This window comes from Bombina bombina, chromosome 4 (assembly GCF_027579735.1).
Source record: "Bombina bombina isolate aBomBom1 chromosome 4, aBomBom1.pri, whole genome shotgun sequence".
Classification (NCBI taxonomy): Eukaryota; Metazoa; Chordata; class Amphibia; order Anura; family Bombinatoridae; genus Bombina; species Bombina bombina.
In genome coordinates, this window is record NC_069502.1 from 661140211 (window position 1) to 661165869 (window position 25659).

Below are 25659 nucleotides of genomic sequence, written 5' to 3' on the forward strand. Positions count from 1 at the left end.
GGGTACTGTAACCAATTTTTTTCTTTCAAGATTCAGATAGTGCATGCCATTTTAAGCAGCTTTTTAATTTACTCCTATTGTCAATTTTTCTTCATTCTCTTGCTATCTTTATTTGAAAATGCAAGAATGTAAGGTTAGGAACCAGCCCATTTTTGGCTCAGCACCTGGGTAGAGCTTGCTGATAGGTTTGCTACATTTAGCCATTAATCAGCAAGCGCTACCCAGGTGCTGAATCAAAAATGGGACGGCTCTTAAGCTTACATTCTTACTTTTTCAAATAAAGATAGCAGGAGAACAAAGAAAAAATTATAATAGGAGTAAATTAGAAAGTTGCTTAAAATTGCTTGCTCTATCTGTATCACAAAAGAAAAAAAATGTGGGTTAAGTATCCTGACCAATATCACTATAACACTGGTCACACACCTATGTAGAACCAGTTTTATAGACCAAAAAACTAAACTTGATCAAGCGGACAAGCGCCAAAATTTATAAACCTGATGATCCTGATGACCTGATCACATCCTGATCCTCCATAAACCTCCCAGTGCAATTTTTCTCTAATCAGATATACTCCCCATAGAATCCGTAACTGAGAGATCAGAGACCACTACATTTCAATTAAAACACTTACGGTTACCGTTGGCCTTGTAGAAGCTACTGCCGCCCGTGACTAGTAGTTAGCCTGCCTGCAGATGGCTGCCTGTCTGAGTCACCACGTCGCCACCTACACACAGATGTCCACTCCAGTCTCCAGGACCAGACCACACCGCATAAGACAACACGCAGTTGCTCCGACCTGCTGGCTGCTGCCGCCTCTAACTGCACAGTGCGCACAGCGCGTGGGTGGAGCAAAGCAGGAACTGGCTGGGTGATGATAATTAATATGTAAGATGAGGATGTCATGACTGTATGTGACTGGCATTTAACCCCACCACTACCACTGTGTTATATACAGTTTATTTGTTATTATATCTGCTGCTGGTTGTATAAGTTACAGATATTTTTCAGTAAAGCTTCTTCATTTTTGAATTACCCCCGATATATTAGCAAATGATCTGGTACTGTTATAAAACCAACAGATAATTATAATAACAAATAAACTGTATGTAAGTACAGATATTTTGCAGTAAAGCTTCTTAATTTTTTTAATTACCCCTGATATTAGCGAATGATGCACCACTGTGTGTTATATACAGTTTATAATTTGTTATTAAGATCTGTGTTGGTTGTAAAGTACAGATTATTATATTTTGCAGTAAAAAGCGTCTTCATTTTTTAATTACCCTTTGCATATATAAACACAGACTGAGTGACAAGTCAAGATGGAGTCACAGTATTATTTTTTTAAAGTAAAGGTGATTCACGGTCTGGTCAGGGTCACCTTAACAAATAGCTGAGCAGAACATATTTTATTGCAGGAGCTTGCCAGTTCAGTTAAGGGCTGAGTCAGACTCTCACCTCTGCTGGTCCACTGATCGGCTAGACTGAGTGACAAGTCAAGAAAGAGTCACAGCTCAAAACAGCTGAGCAGCACATTTTATTGCAGGACTCGGAGCCTGCCAGTTCAGTTATGGCCTGAGTCTCACCTCTGTCTGCTGGCCCACACTGATCAGCTCTAGGCTCTACTTCTGAGTTTAGGGTGTGTGTGACAGAGAGACACTCTGTCTTCCTGCCGCCGCGTGTGAGAAGACTGGTGCACTGATCCAGTGAGCAGCAAAGCATGATGGTGACATCGAGGGTGCTGCCTGACCGCGCAATACGACATAGATGATAAATTCAAGGAGGAGGAGACTCAGGAGTGGCGCACACGATCGCACTAACTAAGCAAAGCTTATATTAAAAAAAAAAATCTGTACACAGCGTCGAAATCGGCTGCAGCCTGCACCCTAGGTGGCAGTGTGCCCTAGACGGTTGCTTAGCTTGCCTAGCGGGAGCGCCGGCCCTGCACTAGGCAAAATACATATACACAATATTTACTATGTTTACATGCTAGAATGCAAGTGATACATTAAAGGGCCATTATAGTTAAAAGACTATCTACCCTAGACTATTGTGTGTTTAAACCCAGCAAAGGAGTTAAGCATTGCTGGTCCCGAGCAGAAAACATCACTTATCCAATCAGCAGCGCTACTTACACATCTGAGTTGTTCAACTAGCGTTGCTGATTAGATCAGCGTTGTTTTACACTTGAGATCAGCAGTGCTCTGTGAGTACCGAGCGGTATTTCCACTACTGTGTGTTTAACCCCTTTGCGGTGGTTAAAGGGACATTAAACACTTTGAGATGGTGATATAAAATGATAAGCCATATATATATATAAAAAAAAACTCTGCAGTATACTTTCATTATTAATTTTGTCCCCTTTTTCTGTAATTCCATTCTGAAATTGTGAGCTATTCACTTCCTGTTCGAAGTGGAACTGCAGAACACTGTTATATTCCACACAGCCATTGGCTGCACACTCTAGTGACCTATTTATAATTGTCCCTAATTAGCCAAAGCAGAGAAAGTAACTTAAGTTACAACATGGCACCTCTCATTGTTTTATAGACACTAAATCTTTACACTTATTTTATCAATATTTAAACAGCTAATGAAACTTTAAAAAATACATCTACATGTTATTCTCAGACTAATATTTTCTTTGAATGCATCATTCTATCTAGCATTTTTTTAGTTTTTAATGTCCCTTTAAAGAACCACTAAACACAAATTGTAAACTTCATGTTTTTGAACCTTTATATCTGAGAATAATTTTGCAATGAGTATATTGTTTTATGTTTATTAATTTCACTAATTTCCCTTTCCAATAGAACAAAAGAATCCTTGCTAACCAATTAAAAACTAATATTCAGATCTATAATGAACTCTCTTTGCACATGTGCAGTTGAGAGAGACTAATGTAAAGAATAATTCTCCTATCATGATTGTTGATTCCAAACTGATAATCCACCTTTTACAAAAATGTAACTGCAGAGAATCTTAGAGGGGAGAGTGCAGTAAACAAAAGCTTGCATAAATTGCCTAAAAGTATTAACCCAAACCTCACTGGGAGAAAGTAAAACAAGCACATTTTTTAGATGTATTTTACAGCAAAATGTAGCAAAATAAATAATGAATCTATATTGCAATAATGTTGCACTTGCAATAATGAAACATTTTCTGCATTGTTGAAATGTCATGTTTAATGGTCCTTTAAACACTAAGAGCTCGCTTCCATTGAGTCGTTAAAAATGGAGCCGTAAGCTACCGAAGCGGGCGATAGCTAAAAGTAATTTACAGCTCCATTTTAGTACCAGGTTTCCATTGAAATATTTTGAGTATTGCGTGCAGTCGCTCTTTTCGTGTAGCTGTAAGTTAACGTTGTGTTAACACTTCCATCTGACGTCGGATTTCTTGAAAATCAATTAGTTGCTAAGGTAACCCGACCTTACGCTATAGAATTTACGTTTAACGTCCGTGCTCCTTACCTGTGATCACCTCTCAAGAAAAATAAAGATACACTTATCCATATTTTTAATAATCAAATACTATTTTTTAATATAATTATATTTTCCACTTGATAAATATAAGTAATATGTATTGCTGCTCTAGGCATAGGTCTAGTTTGCATTCTGTAGATATGTTCTTGCATATATTATTATATTAAAATATATACTGATATTTCTATTAGAATATAAGTTTAACTATTCCTATACACGAGACAACAATAACTATTACTTGTAACAATTTATTTCTACATTAAAACACTTGCATTATTTGCAAGTTTTATAATTTCAATAGAAAATAGGTCTCAAAAAGCACAATTTTCCTCTTTTACACCTAGTTGAGCTGGACGTAATATTTCTCAATGTATGGACAGCCTCCGACAGTTTATTAACGGTTTGCGCTTTCATTGGAAACCTGGTATAATTTATCGATTAACGGCTTCTATTACTTTCTATGGGACGCGAAGATTTTTACGGTAGCCGGAGTCCAGCAGCCGATATTGAGGTATAATGCGCCATTGGAAACAGTCGATAAACGAAATTGCTTCCGACAGCATATTTATCGGTTTGCGAGCGCATGCAAACCTAATTACGGCTCAATGGAAGCGAGCCCTAAGTCGATAGTCTTAAAATGACATGATCTAACAGATATTCAAGACAATGCCCAAAGAGTCTATCCTTATAGCTCAGCTTACATTATTTCTGATTAATGGACAAGTGTTTTACGCTAGACTGCAAGAGTTTGTTGTTACTATAGATATTTTCAAAGAAAAAAAATTCTACCTAACAGGCCAACTGAAAGACTTAATCATTAATGGGACATAATGGTCAAAATTGAAATAACATAAGTGAATTTAATTTCTGAATAGGATATGTTTTACAGTATACTTGTATTAGCAAAAATGCTTCTAGTAAAAACTATTACAGGTTCAGTAGCATACGCACATATGTTGTGCAAACCCTATGCACCAGCATTCAAACACCAGCTCAGATAGATAATGGTGACTTTATGATGCAAATTAAAGGGATATAGAAGCCAAAATTAAACTTTCACAATTCAAACAGAACATCTTAAACAACTTTACAATTTACTTATTTTACCAAATGTACTACATTCTCTTGGAATCATTTATTGAAGAATATACTTAAGATAAGCTCAGAAGAGTGCTTGTGTACTGAGATCTATATGGATGCAGTGCTTGTAATACAATTATTTAGTGTTAAAGTGCCAGTAAACCTAAAAAATAATGTTATATCGGGCCAGCTGTCTAGTCACAGCCCGCCCTGACCGCGTCATTACATTCAATGCATTATGTGCAGAATTATATAACATTATGTTTTAGGTTTACTGGCCCTATAAGTTCTAAAGGACAGCAGTGTTTATAGCAATATTTAACTTTGCTACAAATATAGCTATTATTACAAAGAAGAGAGACAGAGAAAGTGAAGCATATTGGGCACACTTGAAAGGGCAAAAACCATTGCTATATTAAGCACTGCTCCTCTCTATCAGTCCGTTGAAATTAGATTAATTGTTGGCCTCTTTTAGGCACCCTTTACTTTAATTTTTAAAAAATACTCTAGTTGTTAGTCTGGCATAGCGGTTATAGCGGTTACAGCGATTATAAGCTTTAATTGGGAAAGGTTAATATTTTAATCTAACTACAGTTTGTTGGAGCAATATGCTCAAGCGTAAGCTATCGCTATAGACAGACTATCCTGAGTGCCATTATTTTCTGGTAAATACTTTGTGCAGCAAATATCATTAGTGCCTGCTCCTTATAGCGATATTATACCTTGGGTTTAATTGATTTGGGCTACCATAAGCCTTATAACAGATGGTTGTCTTTTAAAAGGTTATCGCTTTATATGAGCCTGCACTACGTTTTTAAACTTTGAACTACCTCATAATCCCCACCTCATCTGGAATAATTATATTTACCAGGCCAATACCACGTAGATAGTACACTTTAATGGATGATTACTGAGGTTGATTCACAGTAAACAATATACGATTACCATTGCAATTCTGTCAACACTGGCAGCAACAACTATTGTCAACATCCAACTAATGTGAAGAGTATAAACACCAGAACATATAGGTGTCTATTACAAATGCTTTTCTCACATTTACCTGAATAAAATTACCTGTACACTAATACTTATTAATCTTGTATTTGCCAAACCAGACTCTTATAATAGTGTAGTAACACTTTATTGTTAAATAACCCCATTAGCGACGGATAAGCACAGAATCATTTATATAATGATATGTGCAATGGGGAAATTTCAATAAAATAGACCTATATTGATGGAAATGGTACTCATACTCTCATAAAAATAACATATAGTGAAATATTTGATATTTACTTGGTTTCAACAGGACAGTGTGATACAAACTGATCACTGTATCACATTTGAGAGGAGCTTTTGTGTACCGAGTACTTATCGGACACAATTTTAATTTTGTTTGTTGCTTTTTTTATTCATTGGTAGAAATCTCCACTCCTTTTTTTAATGATTATTGATATAAAAGTTAAGTTTTAATTAATACACGACACACCACACAATTAATATAGCAATGGTTTTTGCCCTTTCAAGTGTGCCCAATATGCTTCACTTTCTCTGTCTCTCTTCTTTGTAATAATTCTATATTATTTGGCATAAGGCACTACCTACTGGAAACACACAGGTCTGGTTTCTATAGGTCCAAAGGCTAAAAACCCACTATCCCCCCCTCTCTCCCTAGAGGTTGTAGGGAACTCATAATCTACAAATATAGCTGCAAACACTGCTGCCAAGTAGTGCTCAAGACATGTGCATTGGGCTGATTCTACCTACAGTGAGGCAAAAAAGTATTTAGTCAGCCACCAATTGTGCAAGTTCTCCCACTTAAGAAGATGAGAGAGGCCTGTAATTTTAATCAAAGGTATACCTCAACTATGAGAGACAAAATGTGGAAACAAATCCAGACAATCACATTGTCTGATTTGGAAAGAATTTATTTGCAAATTATGGTGGAAAATAAGTATTTGGTCAATATCAAAAGTTCATCTCAATACTTTGTTATATATCCTTTGTTGGCAATGACAGAGGTCAAACGTTTTCTGTAAGTCTTCACAAGGCTGTCACACACTGTTGCTGGTATGTTGGCCCATTCCTGCATGCAGATCTCCTCTAGAGCAGTGATGTTTTGGGGCTGTCGCTGGGCAACACGGACTTTCAACTCCCTCCAAAGGTTTTCTATGGGGTTGAGATCTGGAGACTGGCTAGGCCACTCCAGGACCTTGAAATGCTTCTTACGAAGCCACTCCTTAGTTGCCCGGGCGGTGTGTTTGGGATCATTGTCATGCTTAAAGACCCAGCCACGTTTCATCTTCAATGCCCTTGCTGATGGAAGGAGGTTTGCACTCAAAATCTCACGATACATGGCCCCATTCATTCTTTCATGTACACGGATCAGTCGTCCTGTTCCCTTTGCAGAGAAACAGCCCCAAAGCATGATGTTACCACCCCCATGCTTCACAGTAGGTATGGTGTTCTTTGGTTGCAACTCAACATTCTCTCTCTTCCAAACACGACAAGTTGTGTTTCTACCAAACAGTTCTACTTTGGTTTCATCTGACCATATGACATTCTCTCAATCCGCTTCTGGATCATCCAAATGCTCTCTAGCATACTTCAGATGGGCCCAGACATGTACTGGCTTAAGCAGGGGGACACGTCTGGCACTGCAGGATCTGAGTCCGTGGTGGCGTAGTGTGTTACTGATGGTAGCCTTTGTTACGTTGGTCCCAGCTCTCTGCAGGTCATTCACTAGGTCCCCCCGTGTGGTTCTGGGATGTTTGCTCACCATTCTTGTGATCATTTTGACCCCACGGGGTGAGATCAGTGGTCTTGTATGTCTTCCATTTTCTAATTATTGCTCCCACAGTTGATTTCTTCACACCAAGCTGCTTGTCTATTGCAGATTCAGTCTTCCCAACCTGGTGCAGGTCTACAATTTTGTTTCTGGTGTCCTTCGACAGCTCTTTGGTCTTCACCATAGTGGAGTTTGGAGTGTGACTGTTTGAGATTGTGGACAGGTGTCTTTTATACTGATAACAAGTTCAAACAGGTGCCATTAATACAGGTAATGAGTGGAGGACAGAGGAGCCTCTTAAAGAAGAAGATACAGGTCTGTGAGAGGCAGAAATCTTGCTTGTTTGTAGGTGACCAAATACTTATTTTCCACCATAATATGCAAATAAATTCTTTCCAAATCAGACAATGTGATTGTCTGGATTTGTTTCCACATTTTGTCTCTCATAGTTGAGGTATACCTATGATGAAAATTACAGGCCTCTATCATCTTCTTAAGTGGGAGAACTTACACAATTGGTGGCTGACTAAATACTTTTTGCCCCACTGTATGTATGCTCTTCAACAAACAATACCAAGAAAAATAAGTACATTTGATAACAGAATCAAATTATAAAATTGTTAAAAATAACATGCTCTATCTGAATCATGAAAGTTTAATGTTGACTTTTACGTTCCTTAAAGTCATTGTGTACACAATACACACGATCTCTCTGAGCTAGCACACTCTTAAAGGGACACTAAACCCAATTTTTTTCTTTCATGATTCGGATAGAGCATGCAACTTTAAGCAGCTTTCTAATTTACTTCTATTATCAATTTTTCTTCGTTCTCTTGCTATCTTTATTTGAAAAAGCAGGAATAAAAGCTTTTGGAGCTGTCCCATTTTAGGTTGAGAACCTGGGTTGCGCTTGCTGATTGGATGCCTAAATGCAGGCACCAATAAGCAAGCCCTATCCAGGGTACTGAACAAATATAGGCCGGCTCCAAAGCTTTTATTCCTGCCTTTTCAAATAAAGATAGCAAGAGAATGAAGAAAAATTGATAATTGGAATAAATTAGAAAGTTGCATAAAATTGCATGCTCTGAATCATGAAAGAAAACATTTGGGTTTAGTGTCACTTTAAGGCACAAAGGGCAAGTGAAGCATATGTGGGTATGCTGCTGAAAGTCTCAAAGCCACTTTTATGGAGTCAAGCAACATTTTTTTTTTTTTACAATTATCATAACTTTACTTAATTTTTTAATTATAATATCTTTAGAAAAGTAATTTGGGTAAATTAAAAAATGTAAGTAACCTATTCTGCACAAATCAACATAACTTGTATAGAGGTAAATACAGATACATACAACTGATTACCTGCGTCACAACATAATTAGACAATCATCTCTTGAGATGTCATTCGGGAACACGATAGAGCACTGTGTTGCCAAAGCTTGACAGAAAATAAGTAACAGGCAGGCTATGAGTGTCGTATCCAAGATTTGTTATTTGGATAGCAATGACAGACAATACATACGCACTGTGTGCAGAATATTTGTAAAAGAGCTATTATTCACGAGTTATGCTAAAAACTAGACACATTCCTTGTTGGTTTATGTAAATATTTGATTTAACAGTCCCTGATGTATACAATGGAAGATCTGCTGCTGATTTGTTCTGTCATAGCTATACAGTATTAGTTATGATTGTGTAGAAAAAAACAGAAACACCATAAATTTAGAGTTGAAAGCACATCAGCATATACATGCACAAGTACAGGGATAAACATAGGCTTTACGTAGAATAAAGCACCCTTCCTGAATTTGTTGTAATCTATGTTATTAATAGAGATGTCAGCCCTTTATGGATTCTGTATCGTTATACAGTGCACAGATTAATTTAATAAATGGTTATATCAGATGTAATGCCCTAGTGATAAAAGTAGCTAGTTTTGTGCTTTTAAACCACAGCCTATTACAATGGGTTGAGTTTCAGGTAATATCAGGTCTCATTATGTTATCACTTTGTGTACACACGCTTGCTTCCATATCTTATATTTGTCTGGAAAACCAAAGCTCAATACTTAGAGAGAACAATGGAAACTTATCATTTTATTACTTAACTTTCCTGTACCTCACTGAGAGTGTAATTTCTTCTGCTGCCTGTGTTTACATAGCCTGTCAATAGCCTGTACTCCAGTATACAAACTTTCAGTATAGGGGGGATACCACAGGCTATATCAGCTATTTCAAATGTGAAAATAAGGGTAAAAGAGCTACTTGTAAACAATTTGATACATTCTAGCAGGTAAAATGGATCATTGAGAGCAATTTAAAGGGAAGAACATTTTTGGGTGAACTGTCCCTTAGCACTGGTTTTCAAACCTGTCCTCAGGCCTCCCTAATAGGTCACATTTTGAGGATATCTGAACTGAGCACAGTTGAAATAATCAGCTGATTTGTAAACATAGTTATTTTACCTGCTCTCACCCAAGGTAATCCTGAAAACCTGGCCTGCTGGGGAGGCTTGAGGGCAGGTTTGAAAACCAGTGCTTTAAAGGGACGATAAACATCTAGAGATTGTTTTATCTAAATCATTTAGTTATGAGTAGTAAAACAGCTTTACAATACACTTTCATTATTTATTTTGCCCCATTTCTCATTTCAAAGCTAGAAATAATTCAAATGCTTACATATTAAAGGGACAAGTTGGGATAGGGACAAAATATAATAATATGTACTTTAACTACTTTACCTGCAAATGTATACTGCAGTGCCTCGCCATTAACCCTTTCTTTTACATTTCTGAATTGTACAGCTCTAACTCCCCCCTACACAATTCATTCTATGGCTGCATCTATATCCACCATTGATATGGTAGAATACAAGGGGCATATTTATCAAAGTGCGAGCGGACATGATGCGATGTAGCGTATCATGTCCGCTGCACATCGATAAATGCCTGCTTGTGCAATACCACCCCCTGCAGATTTGCGGCCAATCGTATTCGATCGTGTTGATTTCTGTCCGCGTCCTCAGAGCAAGCGGACAAGTTATGGAGCAACGGTCTTTAGACCGCTGCTTCATAACTTCTGTTTCCGGCAAGCCAACAAGGGGCATCAAGCTCCATTTGGAGCTTGATAATTCGGCCCCAAGACTTTAACAGTCATTATCTGCTGGAGCAAGCCTAGAAGCAAATAAACTGCTGTGAACTCAGTTGAAATACAATGCCTCTGTTTCTGATGTTAAACACTGATGGGGTGGATCAGACTTCTCCAGACAGAATGGCTATGTAACTGATTTTGCTTATTTTTTTAAATTATTTTAAAATACTTGCCAGCAATTTTTAAACCATTTTTTATGCAAACTATTTTTACTAAATTAGCCCTTTTAGGATATGCACAGATTTTAACATGTTTTATGGCACTTTAAGGCTTGTCCTGCTACATATCTGTCCCTAATGGGCTTTAACAGGTAACACCTGCAAAACAACATACTTTACAATCACATTATGACTATGGATATCCTTGTTGTCTGTAGACTCCAACCCGTATTGGTTCCTCTTAATAAAGCAAGTGGTGGGTGAAGTTTGGCTCTTGAAAAACCACTGCAACAAAGAAGACGTTAATTTTTTTTTAAAATGTTTAGACTTGGCTGATATGTTATTTTTTAGCAAGAGAAATGTCTTGTAATTAAAAGGTGTTACTGTCCCTTTAATAAACATTTTGATGAAATTAAACTGATGAATTAATATTTTATCTATGTATTAACCCCTGCTAACGTATAAAACCAACATGTTAGTCAAAATTAATCTTTTATGAGTCAGACAGAACATGCAAAAAAACAAAAAAAAACGTTATTTTGTTCACCACTGTTGAAACATATCTCCTTGAAAGCATATATAGATCAGGAGTGTGCACGTACCTTGAGCACTATAGGAATAACACTTATAAACAGTGTTGCAAAAAAATCTGCCAAACAGTGCTCAAGAAATATGCACACACCTGAGGCTGCGGGCGGAGGATCAGCGTTATGTTTACCATAACGCAAAGGTAAGTATTTTTAAAAATAAGCAATTGTAATTGATGTAAACTGAGCTTTTATATCAGCCCCAGGTGTTCTCCAGGTGTTATCCAGTTACCTTCTCTCTCCACTGAGAAATTCTGTATCCCAGAAAGCTTTATTACTTTCTATGGAAGGCATCTCTCTGGGCCTTCCAGGTTCTGCTTTTTTTCTAATTGAATTCAGTGAGTTCAGGCCCTATGAAGTCTGCACTATAATATCTTTGCTTATTGGGCCCATAGGAAGTAATGAAGCTCTGTGGAAAACTGAAGTTGTCATTTTTTTTAAAATAGAAGAAATACAAAGTGCAATGTAGATCATTTTAGATCATCTCACCCTGAGCAGAAAGCTTTTGATCATGAGAACCTAACGGCCCTAATATCTACACTTCGCCAGATCAAACATGTTTTTTCACACCAACCCTCGCAAGGGCTGCCCAGGTAGAAATATCTCAAAAAGGGGCAGTTCCTGCGAGTGGCGAGATGTTTTCTGTAAAAAGTAATGGAGCTCACTGTAAAGGGATACTTTGCTGGGTAGAGTGAAGTTAGCAGTGAGCGCACTTTAAAAATGAAATCCTGCATCAAAAACAAATCACATTGTGCTGTTTACTGCATATAACATCTTGCAATCGCCTCTATTTTCATATGCATGTGTTTTTCTATTAGGCTATAAAGTATTTTGTGTATTTTGTCACAACCTCGCCACCTTTTAGTTTGCAAGAAAAAATAGTGAGTTATTCCTGTGTAAATTACATACAAATTTTACATTTTTGATAAAATATGATTTTTTGGTTAACAGTTTTGTTATGATTTTTGAAACACCTTAACAATACAATTTTTACCTGCATATTTATGTCTCAATTATTCGCTTTGTATAATTTTTAATTGATAAATTTCATTGTGTACTTTTTTAATGTATGCATCTCCTTCTCATATAGAAATGAAGTATACGCCCCTTAGCAAGACACCCTATTTTCAGGCTAAACCTTTGCTTTAGATAATTTCACCAGGGGAAAAGAAGTACTGGTGAGCATTTTTAAAAAATCTCACCAGAGACCTTTAGATAATAGGGCCCTAAGAGTCTGGGAAGGGCTTAAAACGCTGCCTTTGTGTTAATGTTGGGTTCCTCTAATACAGTGATAAAATAAAGATCTGGTTTTAAACACTGAAGAGGTTGAATGATTATTTCTGTATTCATATATGTTTGGATGAATGTGGCAACTTCATCCTTTTGTGTTTTTTTAAATGTAAATACTGTCTCCGGCTGATTTATGTATATTTTGTTCCTACCTAAATCAAGAAAGTTTAAAGGATCATTAAATAATGTAGAATTGCTCTGAGCCGTCATTAGCACCAGAGTGAGAAACTCTGTGACGGCTCAGAGCCGTCATTAGCACTCACTGTGTACAATTAAATATTCTTTTAAAGCTGCATGCTCAATATGAATCATAAAAGTTTAATTTTGACTTTAATGTCCCTTTAATTCTTACTTACATGAACATGGGTGAGCCAATCACAAGTATGGCATATGCGTTTAGACACCAATCACCAGCCAGCATCGCACTCAAGAAGTGTATTGTCACTCCAGAGCTGATTTACCTATGAGCTTAAAGGGACATGAAACTCTTTTTTTTCTTTTCTTTCACGATTCAGATAGAGCATACCATTTTAAACATCTTTCCTCTTTACTTCTATTTTTTAATTTACTTTGTTCTCTTGGTATCCTTTGTTGTAAAGCATACTCAGGTAGAATTAGGAGCTTGGAGCTAGCTGTTGATTGGTGGCTGCACATATATTCCTCTGGTCATTGGCTTACCAATGTGTTAAGGTAGCTACCAGTAGTGCATTACTGCTCCTTCAAAAAAAGATACAAAGAGAATGAAGCAAAATTGCTAATAGAGGCAAATTAAAAAGTTGTTTAAACATGTATACTCTGTCTAAACCATGAAAGGAAAAAAATGGGTTTCTTGTCCCTTTAACCTTTTTGTAGAGCCTTAAACAAATGATTACAGCCACACAAAAGTTATTAAGACATGACATAAAACAATGATCTTATTGCAGTTTTATGTTGCCTTAACATAATACACTGCACAGTATGTTTCATGCAGGGCATTCTGCTGTACACATAGAAAAGCTTGTTGCTTTAATGTCACTGGGTAATGTTACTGACTCTATCCTACCTACATAAAATTACCTCATCTTGTTCTGTCAAGGGGAAGCCCACCTATCACATGCATATTGTGTTTCACTGATATCACTGCTGTGAGCCCCTCAATGTGCGTATGTGGTCAACAGTTAAGGGATCTTTTCAATTTTTGTAACTAATTATTCTGGTGCTTTATAAAAAAACAAAACAAAAACAAAAATCTTTAGTTTTTAAACTTTTGGAGTTAAGTAGGAGGTGTGTGACTGTCACCCAGTAGATCTATGAGTTGTCATTATCAGTCTGTGGCCAGCTATCCCAGAGGCCAGTTACGAAGTGGCGTATCCAGGGGGCACTTCCCGGAGGCCTAGTATTGTTGTGGGTGGGGCTTTTATGGGAGGCGTGGAGCGAAAGTCCATGGTCTGAGTCATGGAGCTCTGTGGGAATAATGAGGTGTGTCATGTGCTGGGCCAGCGCAGAGTTTGGGGAGCTTTGTCAGAGTGGTTGGGAAAACAATCAATCACAGTTGGGGGGTACATGGAGGGCCAGCCATTATGCTGGGTGGCTAGTGTTTCCCTAAGATACCCCTATAGTTGTACACTTCCTGTTAGTTTCAAAGTCAAAATAAAAATAAACTGGTATTACAACATTTTAAGAGAAAAATATTGCAATATGTACTATTGCACTTTGATATGCATGATAGAGGTTGTTTTTTTCTTTAAAGGGACACTCAGGTTAAATTAAATTTTCATGATTCAGATACAGCATGTAATTTTAAACAACATTCCAATGTACTTCCATTAAAAAAAATGTGCACAGTCTTTTATATTTACAATTTTTGAGTCACCAGATCCTACTGAGCATGTGCAAGAATTCACAGACTATACGTATATGCATTTGTGATTGGCTGATTGCTATCACATGGTACAAGGGGAGTGGAAATACGCATAACTTTGAAATTTGTTATAAAAAATCTACTACTCATTTGAAGTTCAGACTAAGTGCTATTGCATTGTCTTGTTATCTTCGATTTGTTGATTATGCAAATCTAATGTGTTGACTGGTCCTTTAAGTGTAATGTCTCTTTAGGAGAATTATTAAATTGTTTTCACTGACAATTCAAGTGAAATAACAATTCTAAAAAACATAAATTATGCTTACCTGATAATTTAATTTTCTTCTGAAGGAAAGAGTCCAACCTCTGAGGAGTCCCGGGCCATGACAAGGACCGCTATCTGCCCCCAAAAAGGAGAACAGAATCTCATGAAAAATCCAAAGGATCATTCCACTTTGCAGAACATAGAACAACCCATGGTTGTTGTACAATAGCAATGCCCAGGGAGATGATCTCCCTAGAACACAAGGACCGAAGAAAGAGAGATCCATACACAGGGAAACATGTCCCAAAAAGGACTCACGGAAAACCCTCATATCCCTGACCCTGTACCATGCCCAAAGGTACTCCAGGAAAATCATGAGTTCCCCGTTGCCTCATATTAAATCTAGATCTGCAAGCTAAACAGCAGAGACAGCAGAAATAGGAAAACTATCCCAGCAACTAGTAAAGAGTTCTCCAAAAGGAACATCAACCGTGGAACAGGAACTCCCAATGACCAGTTTCCAGGTAGAAAGCTGACTCACCGTTGCTAAACCCAAACACCGAAGGCGTTTCAAAGCTTGCTAACACCCAGTCAAAGTGCAATTAGCTGTAGCTGGTTACACCCTCAAAGTGCAATAGCTGTAGCTGGATTCAACTGCAAACCTTCCAAGGGCTCCCAGCCCTCTGAATATCGGCTCCAAGGAATGCCCCCTCCCAGCACTGAACGCCAGTGGAAAAGATGAGGACATCCAAGACTTCCCACAAAGGAAAGAACTGACTCTAAAGAAAAATGGTCAACCCTGCATAGAGTAACCGACCCCCAATCTTCCCTCGAGGATAATGGCCCTAGCCCAAAGGCTAGTCAAGACCAAAGACAAGAGTTCCAGACTTCCAGAAAAGAAGGTTCAATGTAGGAACAAAGCGATTAGACCGCTGACCGTTACAACAAACAGTATGCTACCATGAGTCAGGATAGACATTGTGCTTGGGTGCAAAACTCCCTACACGGCTGTCTTCTCAAAAAACAAGGAACACTTCCCAAGGGAAGAAGGTCCTCAGACCCTCAGCATCCATATATCAGAATCCAACATATTGCAGGAGCCCCATAGGGATCAAACCCTCAGCCTCCCACTGCAGGAATGGATGAACCAGTCACTACATCGCAACTCCACTAACAGGATTCTGAAACGCAAGAAGGAAAAAACCCTTACAAGGCAAGACACAAAGGACCCACAGGCCTCTCCAAATACTAAGGAAACTCCGAACCCGGAGAACCCTACCCCAACTCTAGAAGAGGAAGGATGAAACAACAGAAAACCACCCTACCATAGAGGCGAGACCACTCGGCCATATCGCCAACCCAGGTGAAGATACCTGGAGTCTACAGGAACAGCATAAATGCACCAAAAGACCAGTAGGGGGCCATCAGAGGGACCTAAAACCTAAGCCACAGATAGGCATCTCTCACAGAGCCCCAGCCTCTACGGAGAGAGGCCCGCAGGACCACAAACATCTAGAGTGAGAACAAACCATCCACACCCATCCAAGGAGAGACAAAAAGGAATCAATCAAAGATCCAACTTCCAGAGAAACCCTAAGCTGTCTCCTACAAGGAGAAACACACCTCTAAATTCCATAGGCAGCGATTTAGCAATAGCCTCAAACCCAAGAGTCACAAGGACTTCCTTAACGGTCTAAGATTCAGCACCCAGGGCACTTGGATCGCAAAGAAACCTCGTAGGCAAGCATTAATACATTCTACACACACAGGCAAGGTATCAAACAACACCCAAAGGCAAAAGAGAACCCTGTACCCTGCTCCCCATCCCAGAGAATCGTACTTAAGACACCACCCATGAAGTCCCTAACGGAGCATCGAGGATAAATGGTCAACTACCTGACCCCAGAATGGCGTCCCTCCATAACCGACCTCGCCTCTTCACTGACAAGCCCCAAGGCTAGAATTGCAACGAGGACGGAAAGACACCCGAACGTCAAGACCATGATCAGACCAAGGGTAATGAAAGAGACCTTGAAGGATCTATCTTCCAAAAATCTTCTTTAAGCAGGCAAAAGCTGGAGCTTCGCAGCTCCCCACAGAAGGCAGGGAACCCCTGCACACCAACTCTTAGAGTAACACAACTCTAAGCCGACAAAGAACATGCCCGCACATTAAGACAATATGATCCACCCAAGGCGGGAAGGAAGGAAACTCCGCCATGGCAATAAAATGCTTAATAGGCTAAAGAGTCAGCATCCAGCAGAACCTTGAGTGAAAATGCAAACCATTAATCACTCAGCACACCAGACCACATAGGTCACACACATCTCCCAACTCCAAAGAATGGAATCCCCGGGGACCTGAGAACCATGATGACGTCTGCAAAATCAGAACCGTATCCCAGGCGAGAAGCCCGAACAACCAACCTAGATTAGCACTCATAACCCTCCGTTCGGAGGGGTTGTATTGAAACAACAGGCTTCATACTTCAGTAGGATCCAAGCCCCAAGTCCATAGAATAGGCATAGAAGTGACATTCAAAATCCAACAGGATTAATCAGCACCACGAGGGTGACATGAACCCTGGTAATAGTCGAAAAAGCATCCGACCAGTACCTGCCTGATATAAGGACACTCTAGAACTCCCCAAGGTCCAAGAGAATTTGTCCTGAAGGATCGATAAATGAACTAGAAAAACATAATTCTATTATTCAACAAGTGCGCAACTTCAGAGGAAGTGCCCACGCAACCTAAATCACAAGTATCGTTTCCAGAGATGAACGTTCATAAAAACAAAAATCTAACAGGCATAAGCTTAAGAAAAAACAAATTAAACACATACATCTGGATAAAAAAAAATTTAAGGCAACACCCATCAGGTGAACACCCAAGGTGAATGAGGACAACAACGGGAACAGCCAATTTAAAGCCCCATTCACCCAAGCTCAGAACTGGAACCGAAAAACATAAAGAAAAAGAAAAAACAGCGACAGGAGATTGGCTTCATCCCCAAACGTCAGATCCATTTTGCCATCCAGCTTCTAAGGCCTCGGATCCCTCGTCCCGCTAGGACTGGGATCCTCCAACATTGCCAAAACATGTCTTAAAAGAACACAAAAAAAAAAAAGCCCAGAAGGCCGAACGGAATTGGGCGATCCCACGCTCGACGGGCCCTGGTTAACGGAACACGGACAGTATCTTAGAAATAGTTCACTTGGGAGATATAAATTATTCAGCACCATAGAAATGACCATGCGGAACCGTGCCGTAACCTCTGCAGGAAACAAGCCACCCTTCGAGGAGTAAAGGCCATAGGGACATCTGCTTGCGTAGCCGGGAAATGGACTGGGGCACTCGCTTCACGGGTCAAGGAAACCTTGGAGGCGGATGGCTCAACGTGTTCTAAGCTCCCTGCTTCAGGAGAAGAGAGTAATCTAGAACGGCAATCGGAAAAAATTACTGATGGGCATTGATTACCCGGGCCATTTCATATTCATCACAAGACACATCCTCCGTGCAGATTGCATCAATAAAAGAAGGCCGTTATGTTCTGAAAAGGCAGAGATCCTAAATATAGCTACACATTTGCAGATAGAACCATATGACAAACATGATTAAAAGTCCCCCTGTTCAATAACCCCCCTCAGGAGATATTAACCCATGATTCCTTATTAAGATAAAAGGAGTCCCACTGGGACCCTACCTTGTTTCATTAACATCACATTCACATATCGAACACGGCCCTTCAAGTGTGACAGATAGTAGCCTCGCTTCTGACATGGACTTGAGTGAAGAAAGGTAGGCAGCGAAACTCGTCAACGCTGATTACCAAGGAGCTGGTAATATGAGTCGGGATGGGTTCGCAGGAAAACTCTCCCTGCATCTCCGGACTCTAACTTTCATCCATGCTCTCTTTGAGAGGCTGACAGGATTACTTAAAACTTCAGTCCCATTGCAAAGAGTACTACCCTCCATAAGAGACTATCTCAAACTTCTGAAACTTCTCTGCCAAACTCCTGTAATGAAAGGCAAAGAATGACAGGGGGATGAGGGAAGTGCGGGAGGTATTTAAGCCTTTGGCTGGGGTATCTTTGCCTCCTCCTGGTGGCCAGGTTCTGTATTTCCCAAAAGTAATGAATGCAGCTTTGGACTCTTCCCTTTTAAGAAGAAAAAAAGAAATTGTTCCAGCTGAACACTCCTTGTTTATATGTGCCCTTTGCCCCTTGTTATGTTTGTTGCATAATGTTTTATTATTCATTTTTGGATCTACCTTAAAGTACCTGACTAGATAATCATGAGCAGAAAATCTATTAAATATGCTGTATATTGTAACAAAAAGATAATGGGTCACAAGACAAAGATGAGATGCAAGGCAGCTGATTAAAAATTAATTGCTGTTCAGTAGCACAAAGGTTTACATTACAGAGTAAGATAGGTGAGCAAAACAAGCAGCTCACACGTAGACCAAAATTCAAAGCTCCTGAAGAAATATAAGGGAAAAAAAATAATCTGAGCATAACTACATTTTCCAGAACAGTCATCTAACATAATAAGTCAGAATATAAAGCTACAATTGACTAAGCATTATGGGTAATGATTACTGTTAAGGCTTCAATTCAATACATTAGCATTCTAGATTCTCGAAGCTGTCAACAACTATTCCTCTGACAATGAGTGTTGTTCTTATTAAGTTTATAAATAAATATAGGTTACATCACAAGAATGAGAGCCAATAGATAAAATCATTGAGGAATGAGAAAAATAACAGGCTTTGTAGTAGATAATAACTTCAAATTACTAATACTTTAACCTATTTAGAAAGGGGCTTCAGTACTACTTAATTAATAAATAAATTAATTAATTATTTAGCAAAAATACATGAATAATTTCAATTTAAAAAAAACCAAATTGATTAACAGCATTATATTTTAAGAATTTTACTAGATACATATGTCTATCTACAAACTACTAAGAAACTGTCTAGGGTTGTTATATTATTTGAACACTAGCTAGAAAAAACATGAAATTCATAATTAATGAGAGTCTGCAAAATCATTTAAAAAACAAATTAAGTAATACATTCAATAAAAATATAATGAAACAAAAACTATCCCTGTAGAAATATAGATAATCCTCTAATAGCAGCAGGCACAAGACTAAAACTCTTTCGGCTAGATTACGAGTTGTGGGATAGGGTAAAAAAGCAGCGTTAAGAGGTCCTAATGCTGATTTTTTACTACCGCTATTACGAGTCTTGCAGATTTAGGAGCACCGCACACTTCTTTGGCCTTACCGCAAAACGACTTACGTAAACTTCGTAAAGTCTTTTTTCTATGGGACTTCCATAGCGCCGGTATTACGAGTCTGTCCTGGGAGGCCAAAAAGTGAGCGGTACACCCTACCCTGTCAAGAGTCCTAATGCATTTAAAAGTCAGTAGTTAGGAGTTTTATGGTACAACGCCGTAACATAAAACTCATAACTAAAGTGCTAAAAAGTACACTAACACCCATAAACTACTACATTAACCCCAAAACCGAGGCCCTCCTGCATCGCAAACACTAAAATAAAAATTTTAACCCCTAATCTGCCGCTCTGGACACCGCCGCCACCTACATTATATTTATGAACCCCTAATCTGCTGCCCCCAACATCGCCAACACCTATTTTTAGATTAGGGGTTTATAAATGTAGGTAGGTGGCGGCGATGTTAGGGACGGCAGATTAGGGGTTAATAATATTTAACTAATGTTTGCGAGGCGGGAGTGCGTCGGTTTAGGGGTTAATATGTTTATTATAGTGGCGGTGACGTTGTGGGCAGCAGATTAGGGGTTAATAAGTGTAGGTAGGTCACGGCGACATTGGGGGCAGCAGATTAGGGGTTAATAAATATAATATAAATGTTGGCGATGTTGGGGGCAGCAGATTAGGGGTTCATAAGTATAATGTAGGTGGCAGCGGTGTCCGGAGAGGCAGATTAGGGGTTAATAAGTATAATGTAGGTGTCGGCGATGTCAGGGGCGGCAGCGATGTTGCTGCTTTTTTGCAGGTGTTAGACTTTTTCTCAGACCCGTTGATTCCTATGGGGAAATCGTGCACGAGCACGTACGACCAGCTCACCGCTGACTTAAAGGGACAGTCTAGGCCAAAATAAACTTTCATGATTCAGATAGAGCATGTAATTTTAAACAATTTTCCTATTTACTTTTATCACCAATTTTGCTTTGTTCTCTTGGTATTCTTAGTTGAAAGCTTAACCTAGGAGGTTCATATGCTAATTTCTTAGACCTTGAAGCCCACCTCTTTCAGATTGCATTTTAACAGTTTTTCACCACTAGAGGGTGTTAGTTCACGTATTTCATATAGATAACACTGTGCTCGTGTACGAGAAGTTATCTGGGAGCAGGCACTGATTGGCTAGACTGCAAGTCTGTCAAAAGAACTGAAAAAAGGGGCAGTTTGCAGAGGCTTAGATACAAGATAATCACAGAGGTTAAAAGTATATTATTATAACTGTGTTGGTTATGCAAAACTGGGAAATGGGTAATAAAGGGATTATCTATCTTTTAAAACAATAAAAATTCTGGTGTAGACTGTCCCTTTAAGCAGCGCTGGTATTGGAGTGCGTTAAGGAGCAAAATTTTGCTCAGCGCTCACTTCTTGTCTTTTAACAACGGGTTTGTAAAAACCTGTAATACCAGTGCTGCAGGTAAGTGAGCGGTGAGACAAAATGCTCGTTAGCACCACATAGCCTCTAACGCAAAACTCGTAATCTAGGTGAGTGTATTTTAGAAAACAGAATTTATGCTTACCTGATAAATTACTTTCTCCAACGGTGTGTCCGGTCCACGGCGTCATCCTTACTTGTGGGATATTCTCTTCCCCAACAGGAAATGGCAAAGAGCCCAGCAAAGCTGGTCACATGATCCCTCCTAGGCTCCGCCTACCCCAGTCATTCGACCGACGTAAAGGAGGAATATGCATAGGAGAAATCATATGATACCGTGGTGACTGTAGTTAGAGAAAATAATTAATCAGACCTGATTAAAAAAACCAGGGCGGGCCGTGGAGCGGACACACCGTTGGAGAAAGTAATTTATCAGGTAAGCATAAATTCTGTTTTCTCCAACATAGGTGTGTCCGGTCCACGGCGTCATCCTTACTTGTGGGAACCAATACCAAAGCTTTAGGACACGGATGATGGGAGGGAGCAAATCAGGTCACCTAGATGGAAGGCACCACGGCTTGCAAAACCTTTCTCCCAAAAATAGCCTCAGAAGAAGCAAAAGTATCAAATTTGTAAAATTTGGTAAAAGTGTGCAGTGAAGACCAAGTCGCTGCCTTACATATCTGATCAACAGAAGCCTCGTTCTTGAAGGCCCATGTGGAAGCCACAGCCCTAGTGGAGTGAGCTGTGATTCGTTCAGGAGGCTGCCGTCCGGCAGTCTCATAAGCCAATCGGATGATGCTTTTAAGCCAAAAAGAGAGAGAGGTAGAAGTTGCTTTTTGACCTCTCCTTTTACCAGAATAAACAACAAACAAAGAAGATGTTTGTCTGAAATCCTTTGTAGCCTCTAAATAGAATTTTAGAGCACGAACTACATCCAAATTGTGTAACAAACGTTCCTTCTTTGAAACTGGATTCGGACACAAAGAAGGCACAACTATCTCCTGGTTAATGTTTTTGTTAGAAACAACTTTCGGAAGAAAACCAGGTTTAGTACGCAAAACCACCTTATCTGCATGGAACACCAGATAAGGAGGAGAACACTGCAGAGCAGATAACTCTGAAACTCTTCTAGCAGAAGAAATTGCAACCAAAAACAAAACTTTCCCAGATAGTAACTTAATATCTACGGAATGTAAGGGTTCAAACGGAACCCCTTGAAGAACTGAAAGAACTAAATTGAGACTCCAAGGAGGAGTCAAAGGTTTGTAAACAGGCTTGATTCTAACCAGAGCCTGAACAAAAGCTTGAACATCTGGCACAGCCGCCAGCTTTTTGTGAAGTAAAACAGATAAAGCAGAAATCTGTCCCTTCAAAGAACTTGCAGATAATCCTTTCTCCAAACCCTCTTGTAGAAAGGATAGAATCTTAGGAATTTTTATCTTGTTCCATGGGAATCCTTTAGATTCACACCAACAGATATATTTTTTCCATATTTTATGGTAAATTTTCCTAGTTACAGGCTTTCTAGCCTGGATAAGAGTATCAATGACAGAATCTGAAAACCCACGCTTTGATAAAATCAAGCGTTCAATCTCCAAGCAGTCAGTTGGAGTGAAGCCAGATTCGGATGTTCGAATGGACCTTGAACAAGAAGGTCCTGTCTCAAAGGTAGCTTCCATGGTGGAGCCGATGACATATTCACCAGGTCTGCATACCAAGTTCTGCGTGGCCACGCAGGAGCTATCAAGATCACCGAAGCACTCTCCTGATTGATCCTGGCTACCAGCCTGGGAATGAGAGGAAACGGTGGGAATACATAAGCTAGGTTGAAGGTCCAAGGCGCTATCAGTGCATCTACTAGAGTCGCCTTGGGATCCCTGGATCTGGACCCGTAGCAAGGAACCTTGAAGTTCTGACGAGACGCCATCAGGTCCATGTCTGGAATGCCCCATAATTGAGTTATTTGGGCAAAGATTTCCGGATGAAGTTCCCACTCCCCCGGATGGAAAGTCTGACGACTCAGAAAATCCGCTTCCCAATTTTCCACTCCTGGGATGTGGATTGCAGACAAGTGGCAGGAGTGATTCTCCGCCCATTTAATTATTTTGGTCACTTCCTCCATCGCCAGGGAACTCCTTGTTCCCCCCTGATGGTTGATATATGCAACAGTCGTCATGTTATCTGATTGAAACCTTATGAATTTGGCCTTTGTTAGTTGAGGCCAAGCTTTGAGAGCATTGAATATCGCTCTCAGTTCCAGAATGTTTATCGGGAGAAGAGATTCTTCCCGAGACCATAGACCCTGAGCTTTCAGGGGTTCCCAGACCGCGCCCCAGCCCACCAGACTGGCGTCGGTCGTGACAATGACCCATTCTGGTCTGCGGAAGCTCATTCCCTGTGACAGATTGTCCAGGTTCAGCCACCAACGGAGTGAGTCTCTGGATCTTTGATCTACTTGGATCGTCGGAGACAAGTCTGTATAATCCCCATTCCACTGTCTGAGCATGCACAGTTGTAATGGTCTTAGATGAATTCGTGCAAAAGGAACTATGTCCATTGCCGCAACCATCAAACCTATTACTTCCATGCACTGCGATATGGAAGGAAGAAGAACAGAATGAAGTACTTGACAAGAGCTTAGAAGTTTTGATTTTCTGGCCTCTGTCAGAAAAATCTTCATTTCTAAGGAGTCTATTATTGTTCCCAAGAAGGGAACCCTTGTTGACGGGGACAGAGAACTTTTTTCTATGTTCACTTTCCACCCGTGAGATCTGAGAAAGGCTAGGACAATGTCCGTATGAGCCTTTGCTTTTGACAGAGACGACGCTTGAATCAGTATGTCGTCCAAGTAAGGTACTACTGCAATGCCCCTTGGTCTTAGCACCGCTAGAAGGGACCCTAGTACCTTTGTGAAAATCCTTGGAGCAGTGGCTAATCCGAATGGAAGTGCCACAAACTGGTAATGCTTGTCCAGAAAGGCGAACCTTAGGAACCGATGATGTTCCTTGTGGATAGGAATATGTAGATACGCATCCTTTAAATCCACCGTGGTCATGAATTGACCTTCCTGGATGGTAGGAAGAATTGTTCGAATGGTTTCCATTTTGAACGATGGAAACCTGAGAAATTTGTTTAGAATCTTGAGATCTAAAATTGGTCTGAATGTTCCTTCTTTTTTGGGAACTATGAACAGATTGGAGTAAAACCCCATCCCTTGTTCTCCTAATGGAACAGGATGAATCACTCCCATTCTTAACAGGTCTTCTACACAATGTAAGAATGCCTGTCTTTTTTTAATACATCCCCAAGATTAAAAGAACTATTTATAGTTATAATCCACTAAATATACTTGTAAAGTAATCGTTTTAGCCCAGAAAAATGTCTACCAGTCTTTAAAGCCCTTGTGAAGCCCTTTATTCTTATACTAAACTAAGAAAATGGCTTACCGGTTCCCATAGGGAAAATGACAGCTTCCAGCATTACCAAGTCTTGTTAGAAATGTGTCATACCTCAAGCAGCAAAGTCTGCCCACTGTTTCCCCCAACTGAAGTTAATTCATCTCAACAGTCCTGTGTGGAAACAGCCATCGATTTTAGTAACGGTTGCTAAAATCATCTTCCTCTTACAAACAGAAATCTTCATCTCTTTTCTGTTTCAGAGTAAATAGTACATACCAGCACTATTTAAAATAACAAACTCTTGATTGAAGAATAAAAACTACATTTAAACACCAAAAAACTCTTAACCATCTCCGTGGAGATGTTGCCTGTGCAACGGCAAAGAGAATGACTGGGGTAGGCGGAGCCTAGGAGGGATCATGTGACCAGCTTTGCTGGGCTCTTTGCCATTTCCTGTTGGGGAAGAGAATATCCCACAAGTAAGGATGACGCCGTGGACCGGACACACCTATGTTGGAGAAAGTAATTTAATGCCAATTCATATCAGTCTTGCTGCAAGACACTGTTTAAAGGGACAGTAAATTTTGAAATAGAAAAGTAGCCTCAGTGAATAGAACAAGAGGTATCTCAGATACCTTCCACATTGAATGAGAATCTCACCTTGGGTCTTCGGGGGTGTGGTCAGGATTTTTCACCTACATTAAAGGGACAATCTACACCAGAATTGTTATTGATTTAAAACATAGATAACCCCTTTATTGCCCATTTCCCAGTTTTGCATAACCAACACAGTTATATTAATATATGCTTTACCTATGTGATTACCTTGTATCTAAGCCTCTGCAGACTGACCCCTGATCACAACTTTTTATGTATTATCTATTGACTTGCATTTTAGTCAATTAGAGCAGTGTCTGCCACAACCCACGGGCATGGACACAATGTTATCTATAAGGCC

At 39.5% G+C, this 25659-nt stretch overlaps 1 protein-coding gene across 3 annotated transcripts in view; it reads right to left on the bottom strand.

The window, feature by feature from the left end:
* Positions 1-25659, bottom strand: part of PKIB (cAMP-dependent protein kinase inhibitor beta) — a 351180-nt gene that overhangs the window by 245349 nt on the left and 80172 nt on the right. The window contains exon 2 of one of the 3 annotated variants that reach the window (XM_053710779.1): positions 10829-10938. The exons of the other annotated variants lie outside the window; for them this stretch is intronic. The gene's annotated coding sequence lies outside the window, so the exon portion shown is untranslated. The remainder of the gene's footprint in view (positions 1-10828; positions 10939-25659) is intronic. 3 annotated transcript variants of the gene reach the window in all.